This window comes from Kryptolebias marmoratus, linkage group LG15 (genome assembly GCF_001649575.2).
Source record: "Kryptolebias marmoratus isolate JLee-2015 linkage group LG15, ASM164957v2, whole genome shotgun sequence".
Classification (NCBI taxonomy): Eukaryota; Metazoa; Chordata; class Actinopteri; order Cyprinodontiformes; family Rivulidae; genus Kryptolebias; species Kryptolebias marmoratus.
In genome coordinates, this window is record NC_051444.1 from 5460955 (window position 1) to 5469086 (window position 8132).

Genomic DNA, 8132 nt, shown 5'->3' on the forward strand with positions numbered 1-8132 from the left:
TCCTTCAAAGAACCCCAAGTCAAACATTTTAAGCCAACAGGAACTTATTTCTTGTCTGCAGGCGGATTTGACCTAAAAAGTCAGGCTGACACAATGAAGATAATCTTCTAAAGGACTGTGAGCCTCAGTGGGAACACAGTTTCTCTTTGTTTTTTTTACAAAAACTTAAAGTTTATTGTAAAATAGTTACAACATTTAAGTGTTTCTTGCATTAGAGGGTTTCTCTGATCAGACTCTCAGCTACTATCACCCTGAAATTTAGCTCAATAGCTGTCAGATTTTTCTTTTCTAAGTTTGATAATCTGCTGTGGCCATCTTGAACTGGACTGACTATAAAAGTTATTTAGTTGTACATGTACATCCAATGATTACTTTCTGAAAGTTTCATTGAAATCCATCACTCACTAATAGAAAATGCCGAAGTTTTAAAAAAAGATCTCATATAATTAGTTGGTGCTTGGATTGTATGTAGGGGACGACTTTCAGCTACTACCAAACCGAGTTTTAGGTCAATACCTGTAAAACTGACTGAGTCATACAACAAAACGTTTGTTGCTCCAAAGATGTGCGTCTGTTTATAGTCGTTCTTAGTTCTATGTAGGCAGAATAACAATTTCAGAAAAACGAAGAACAAAAAGCAATCAGAATCTGACGTCTATTTAAAAAAGGTTGTAGAAGATGAGATGTCAAAACCCAGAAACAAGGAGCTGCATGTAATCAACACCAATGAGGCGATACATTGGACGGTGGCGGCGGAATAAAATCACCTCCCTCCAAGTGGGTGTGCAGTATATGACTAAATCTTTCCACCCCCCTCCACTTGCTGCCATTATTCCTCCGTGGTGAAAATTGCCTGTCTGAGTACAAGCCTGCAATATTCCCAGTAGTCGTCCATTTGGCTCTCAGAGAGGCTCCGCTCCCCACAACAACAGTGAAACAGAGGTCACATGCTGAACAGCCTCCCCGGGGTGGGAATCATACAGTTTGTTTGGGTTTAATTTACTCAGTCGCCCCGGACAGCATCACTCAGGCCTTCATTGGACACCTCTCTTTATGGTTATCACTGTGTGCACTATTGGCTTGGGGGAAATTGCTGTGGCGTTGTAAACACAGGACCTCGTCATCAGCGACTCTCATCTCCGATGACGGTTTGGTCATTTTCTCTTTCCGGTGGCAATAACCAGCCCCGGATTTTATTGTCAGTTTGTTTTTAAAATATGGCCGATCCTCTGGACGACGTAAAGAGCTGATCTGACCCCGTTTTCAACCACCTGCAATGCCGTCTCCAGGTCTTGAAGCGAAATAAAATGTAATAATTTAAAGGATTTATTCAGTCGTTCTAAAACGATACTGATTAGAGTGGAGGAATTCCTCCAAAGTCACGCTGCACTAGTGCATGCTGTCGACTAAAACACATTATTTTAACGCTTTTAATGTTATAGAGAACGTCACAAATAGAGTTTTGACACATTTTCTGTTAATTTTCATATTTTCAGCCAATTTGTGAGTCATTTTTCATGGCAAAATGTCTTTAAATTTATCTATTTATGGAGTTTGTACATTAGTGCACTTTTATTATCTGTATACTTACGTAAAAAGCTTTTAAACACCTCAGTAAATAATTTCATTTTTAATACTGTCTTTAAATTAAAGAAACATTTAAAGGGAAAGTTCAGATTTTTAAGCTGGGTTTCTGTTCTGCTGTCCTAAAACAACTTCAGCCTGATTCTTTGCAGTTCATGCAAAAAGCTAGTTTATAAACCTTTACACCTCAGTCATATTCCAGGAGAAAAAAGAACATTACTGCCAGAACTGCTACAGCTAGCTGCCGCCGCCAGTATTTGTTCTATGTGTTCAATCAGGTGATGCTAAACTGACGATGATTTTGAGATTATAGTTGTTTTAAGACGTCAGCAGTCCAGTTTGCTCAGACTAGCTGTTCGCTCCTCGTTCCTGTCAGGAACAACTGAGGTCGTTCTGCAACAGGTGAGATATTAACTGTTCATAACTTTCCACAGAACCCCTCTTCAAAAAGTCCAAACTGTTGCCTGAAAACTGGTTACATTATTTAAAATGAGCAAAAGGTGGGCGATAATGTTTTAGCCCGTGTTTGTGTGTGTGTGTCTGTTAGCAAAATATCTCATGAACCACGGGATAGATTTTAACGAAGCTTTCAGGAAATGATCATCTACAACCAATTAATGTCTGGACTCCAATCCAAGATGGCCGCCACAGCCTAGACGACACAAAACCGGCTTTAAATTAGTTCATTTTGCAGATCCTGTTCTCATATTTCATGCGACTCTATCTGAGAGTCAGTCGCAACGCATTCTCTGAGCGTGACATTTAATGAGATTTTACATCAACATTATTTTCAAGATTTAACCAAAATGGCTTAAACTCTGTCCTTTCCCAGCCCAAGATGATGATAACCTTTTAAAACAACCAAATCTTTCATAAAATGAATCACGACTCGTGGATGTGGACAAAAGCATTTCTACAGCAGTGCACAGAAACGCTTCCTGGTCTCAAAGTCTGGTACAAAATGTCCAAAAACACAGATGTCTCATTTCTGCACAGACTGAATGTTGTGGACATAACTAAAAAGAAGAAAAACCCATGAGTTTAATAACTATAAGTATAGATCTATAGATTCTTTTTCCTTCCAGTCTCTGGGTTTGATCTCTGTGCTGCTCAGATGGTTGCACCAAAGAGAAATCCAAAGCCTCTTGTGCTGAGTGTTTGTCACAAACTTATTAAACGCAGGAAGCGCTCTATACTCCTTAACTGTAGATCAGTTGGGATGGAAGTGTCTGACGAATCAATGTGGTTTATTAAACGGACCCACAGAGAAGTTCTGTGTCACTACAGCCTAACAGAAATTGCGATGATGAACAGCTGATCGCAGCCACATTGAGTGGGTACCATGTGTGGTGGAAAATCAAGCAGGTTGAGCAGAACCAATTAGAACCGTACTGTATACGCCCAGAAAAGTGCCATAAGATGAGTAGAATCTATGAAAAAGTAGTACAGAAATCCACTTCATTCAGTAAATATTTTTCAACTCCTTTTTTATATATATATTTTTTTCAATTTCAGCAAGAAATGTAACAAACGGATTTAAAAAACTGAAAATATTTGTCTAGTTAGATCTGAACTGAAATGATGTTTTTTGTTGCTGGAATGTCTTTTTTATGCTTGGTCTTAACCCCGGTTCAAGCAACATTTCATAACTTTAACTTCAATCTGCACCAAATTGAAAAGTCCAAAAGTCCAGACCAAACAAGTATGAAAAGCATCATTCAGAATAAAAACATCCAGCTGCTTCCAGCTTGAAGGCAGGGACAAAAAAATAAATCACTGCCTCACTTTAGGACGTGCTGTGAATATTATGGAACCATTTTACTGTTTATTCAAAGCAATATTTCAAAGAATACAGTCCTGCAGATACACAGACTTACAGAGTATGCATGTTTTTAGTGAAAACTCTCAAAAAGTAATGAATGGATGTGCAAATACAACTCATTAGGTTTTGGTATGAACCTAATTCTAGATGGCCACCACAGCTAAATGGCATCAGCCAACACAAAAATGGCTCTGAACCAAATAAAGTTACAACAGTTCAGCTACAATTTGGGGTGGTAGTCTTTGAGATTTATCCTCAGCATACATTTTAAGCACTATTAGATCAAGTGAGATCTTGCAATATTGCATGAGATCTCACATAATGTTTAAAAAGTTTGACCAAAATGGTTCTAAGGGGCTCCATCTCTTCTGAAAATAAGATGGTTTTAGTTTAAAAATCTGGTTTGAAAGGCAGCAGGTGATATGCATCCGTTCAAGGATTGCTAGGCCTTTAATTTAAATAATACATCTCTCAAAGGGGTGACCTGCTGCCTCTGCTTACAAAGGACAAAATATAAATACCCATCAGTAATGTTTAATGACTTTTTGGGGCACAAGTAAATATTTCTGAGCCTCGGGTGTAGCTTTTGCATATGTGAACAGTGAAGTCAAGACTTCCTGTTTCTTGCACCGCTTGTTGTTTGGATGCAAACAGATTCTGAAGAATGTTAATTAAAAACTAACCAGCCTTCAGACGATGGATGAAAGTTTTGAGATTGTACTTTTGCCTGAATCAGATATCTTTTTCCTCGCCCGCTATTTGTTCCAGAAAATAGGAATAACTAAACATTGGTTTGTTGTTTTGGTTAATGTTGAAAAAAAAAAAGTAAAAGAAAATTGAAAACATAACAGAGAGAAAGCAGAAAAGAAGCAGAACTGGGAGAAAAACTGCTCTGCCAATGGCAGGCGAGCTCTTAGTCTGCATCTGTTGAGTCAGACCACTGGGATCTGAGTTTTCAGTTTCAGTTTCACACAGAAAAAAAAAAATATCACAGAGTATGCAAAAGACTTGCTGCTTTGGACTAAATTATAAACATACACACTGATTAGTCATAACATTTTGACCACTAACGAGTTAACTAACACAGAAATCCCACCACTGGCATTAATATGGATGTTACTTTGACACGTCGTAAGTTTTAAAGAAAACTTTTACAAAAAAAAAAGGTTAACAATGGTGATGTCCATTAAGGAGCCATTTGGTATGAAGAAGTCGGACATTTTTGATGTATTAAAAGATATTAGTACATTTGAGTAAAGTATGCAGATACGTGTGTCGAGTCTGAAGTTGGCTGTTTAACCATACTAAGATACAAGCTATAGATGTTCATGAAAGACAAGAAACACAAGATTATAGTCCTCTCTTAATCTAATCTAGCAGGCAACCTACGAGCGGCTTATAAGCATGAAGATAAGTTAAGTTATAAATGTTCAGAGTGTTTAAAAAGTGGTCAAAATCAATTGGCTGATTAATCGATCTATATCTAGTTGAACTGGTGAACTTACCATGATATTCATTCCTGATAGTTGTCTTACTCAATCTATTTTTTTCTTTCATGTTTAGCAGCAAACTCACTCATGTTTCTACCTAAAAATCTCCTCTTGTCTAATTCTGCCGTTCTTGTTTACCTACGCATCGATAAGTACATCAATCACATGGCTTCCACTGAGGTTTTGCATATCGGTATATCTGGAAAACTACTGGAGTAAACCCTTTCAAACTGCACCATTTGATATAGCTCAGGATAACCTTTTTATGTTTTATTTTATAGTTCGCAACGAATACCTTTAAGTCTGTTTACATCGCTGAAATGCTCATTTGCATTTTGACACGTCACAATAAATGTAGGTGGCTGCATTTTCTTTAGTCTCACCTTTACTGTGAAGTCAGGGATTAGATAGATAGATAGATAGATAGATAGATAGATAGATAGATAGATAGATAGATAGATAGATAGATAGATAGATAGATAGATAGATGTGTATTTTCAGAGTCTCTCAGATGCTGGAAAGGCTCAAGTGTGGCTGCGGCACACAAAGAAGTTGAAGCAGAGAAATGCCACAGCGCACACTGAGTGACGTCAACCAGGAGGCCCCGTGGGGATGAGGTGAGTCAGAGCCAGGGCCGCGGCCTCGCCAGCTTTCCGCAGCCATGAGCGCGTCATCACCAGTCTCACTGACACCCTCTCACATTTCTCTGCATCTGCTTCAATGTGCCTCTGCCTCCCTCCATCCCTCCGCCTCCTCAGGAGGATCTCTTCACATCCATGGCATACGCCAGTCCTAGCTGAGCATGTCTGTCTTTGTCTCCCTCCGCACTTTGTTGTGGGTGCTCGGCGAGCATGAAATGTTTTATTTCTAATTATGTTGAGAGCTTTCTTTTTATAAATAGCCTGAGAGGGAGGATGCTAAATAAAAAACGGCCAACATGCAAAGAGGAGGTCCACAGGTTATCATCACATAAAGTGTGAAAAAAGGATTTTTTTTTTTAAACACTGTGACAATGTCGACATGTTAAGTTTGTGCCGACTACGTTCAGACAGCAGCACAGTTAAGTGGTGCAAGCACAATGAGTCACACCTTTGCTCTGCGCTGTTAGTTAGACAAAGAACAGCACAACAAACCGGCATCCTTTAATATCTTCCAGACCTGACTGTGTTCAGGTTAAAAGAGCAGATGCATGAGCAGTGAAGGTTTATGCTGATGACGATCTCATTAATGCAGAATACATTATTAGAGGTGGATCAGAGCTGAGATGATTCACCTCTCACTGACAGAACAACGCTTAAAACCAAAAAAACGAACTCCTCAGACACACTGTACCCCCATAAACCTCCACTGATTATCTTCCTTTAGGGCTTCTCCCAGCAGTCTTTGTCCAGACTGAACGCGAAATGCTTTACAACATGTTTAAGTCGAGCTTCAAAACTGAAGTTACTCTGGCCAAATCCCATTTCACTCCTTCCTCTTACTTTTTAGCCCTTCTCCTACATTTTCCTCCTTCTTGTTGGGTTAGGGTGAAGGATGTCCTGAGCCTTTCTGAGACATGAAGCTAAAGGGCAGGGCTTTCTAGCCCTTAAAAACTGACATTTTTCAGGGGCACTTTGAAACAAAAGGGGTAATAACAACTCACAAATCTCAGTATTTCTCCGACAAAAATAGTTTTACTGGCACAAAAACAATTGTAATGTATGTCTTTTATTTTATAGAATTGTTGAACATCCTTAATGAGCATAAGAAATGTTATTTTCTTTGATAAAAGTAACTGTTTTTCTCACTAATTTTTTAATGTTACCCAATTATTCCAGGAGTAATGTTGATATTCCTGTCTGAGGTGAACCACAAGTACTAAACTAAGGTTTTCAACTATTTTTACTAGATTAAATAACAAGTTGGAGGTTCGACTCCAATGTGGAGCTTTTCTGCTTTTCTGGTTTGCATGTTGTTCCAAATGCATGAGAAGGTTTTCTTCAAGTTCCTCCTACAGTCCAAAACATACGTTAGGGTCAATGTGTGCCTTTAAATCAGCGCCTTCCTCTCAACCAATGACTGCTGCAGATACACGGCGGCTCCCTGCTGCCCAGAACCGGAGCAGGTTGGTGTGTGAAATAAATGAATGGATGATGAATAACGTAAAACCGATGACAAGGTGTCCATCTGGGATAAAGACATCTTACAAAATCACGCCAATTAGGGTTTGTTTGTTTGTTTAAGGACGTGATTCTTATCAGTAGCACCTACAGCAAACACAGGAGGATGTTCTGAGCCTCGTTTGTCGTCAGCTGAGGCTCATCGTGAAGCAAACGGACGTCCTTGGCCTCATTTAGGAAACTAATTCCCTCCCAAGCCTCATTATAAAGAGGTTTGCTTTGTTGTTGCAGCGGCGTCACACACATCCAGGAGCCTTGCTGTTGTTTCAGTCACCGTGGTTCATTCAGGTTTTATTCCTTCTTTTAATAACTTCCAAGGCAGTTTTTTTTTAAAAGAAAAGTTATCTAAAATAAAAAATAAAACTTGGAGCTCATCAAAGACTCAGGCTTAAGTGAACTTTCTTAAATGACTTTAAAACAAACATTTAATTTGAGCAAAAACGAGTAACACTTCGACCTTTAATTAGGAACATGTGACACGTTTTCCACTCGAACCCAAAAACTGGTAATGTAAATTTATTTTCTTTTATAAAAATATTACTCAACAACTAATTATTCTTATATATTATTACCTGCTGCCAAAAAGGCAAACGCGGATGAGAATATGTTCATGTGTCTGTCTGTTAGCAAAATATCTCATGAACCACAAGACAGATTTTAATGAAACTTTCAGAAAACAATCATTGCATGTACATCTACAACCAATTACCTTTTGGAGCCAACTCAATTCAAGATGGCTGCCATCGCCAGCTGATATTAGTAAACGCAAAAATGGCTATAATTCAGTCACTTATACAGATTCTGTGCTAAAAACACTTTCTTAAGTGCTAATTTTTGTGTGAGATCTTTGCTTAAATCCTTAACATTAACTGTTGGAATCGACCCCGCTTGTCTGTTAGCAAAATATCTCATGAACCACTGGATGGATTTTAATAGATAGATAGATGCCAACACAAAGATGGCTATAACTTTGTTAATTTTACAGATATTGAGCTAAAATTGGACGTAGTTGTAGCTGAGAGGCATTCAAAACACACACTCTGAGTGTGATGTTTCACGATATCTCATGAGATAGTT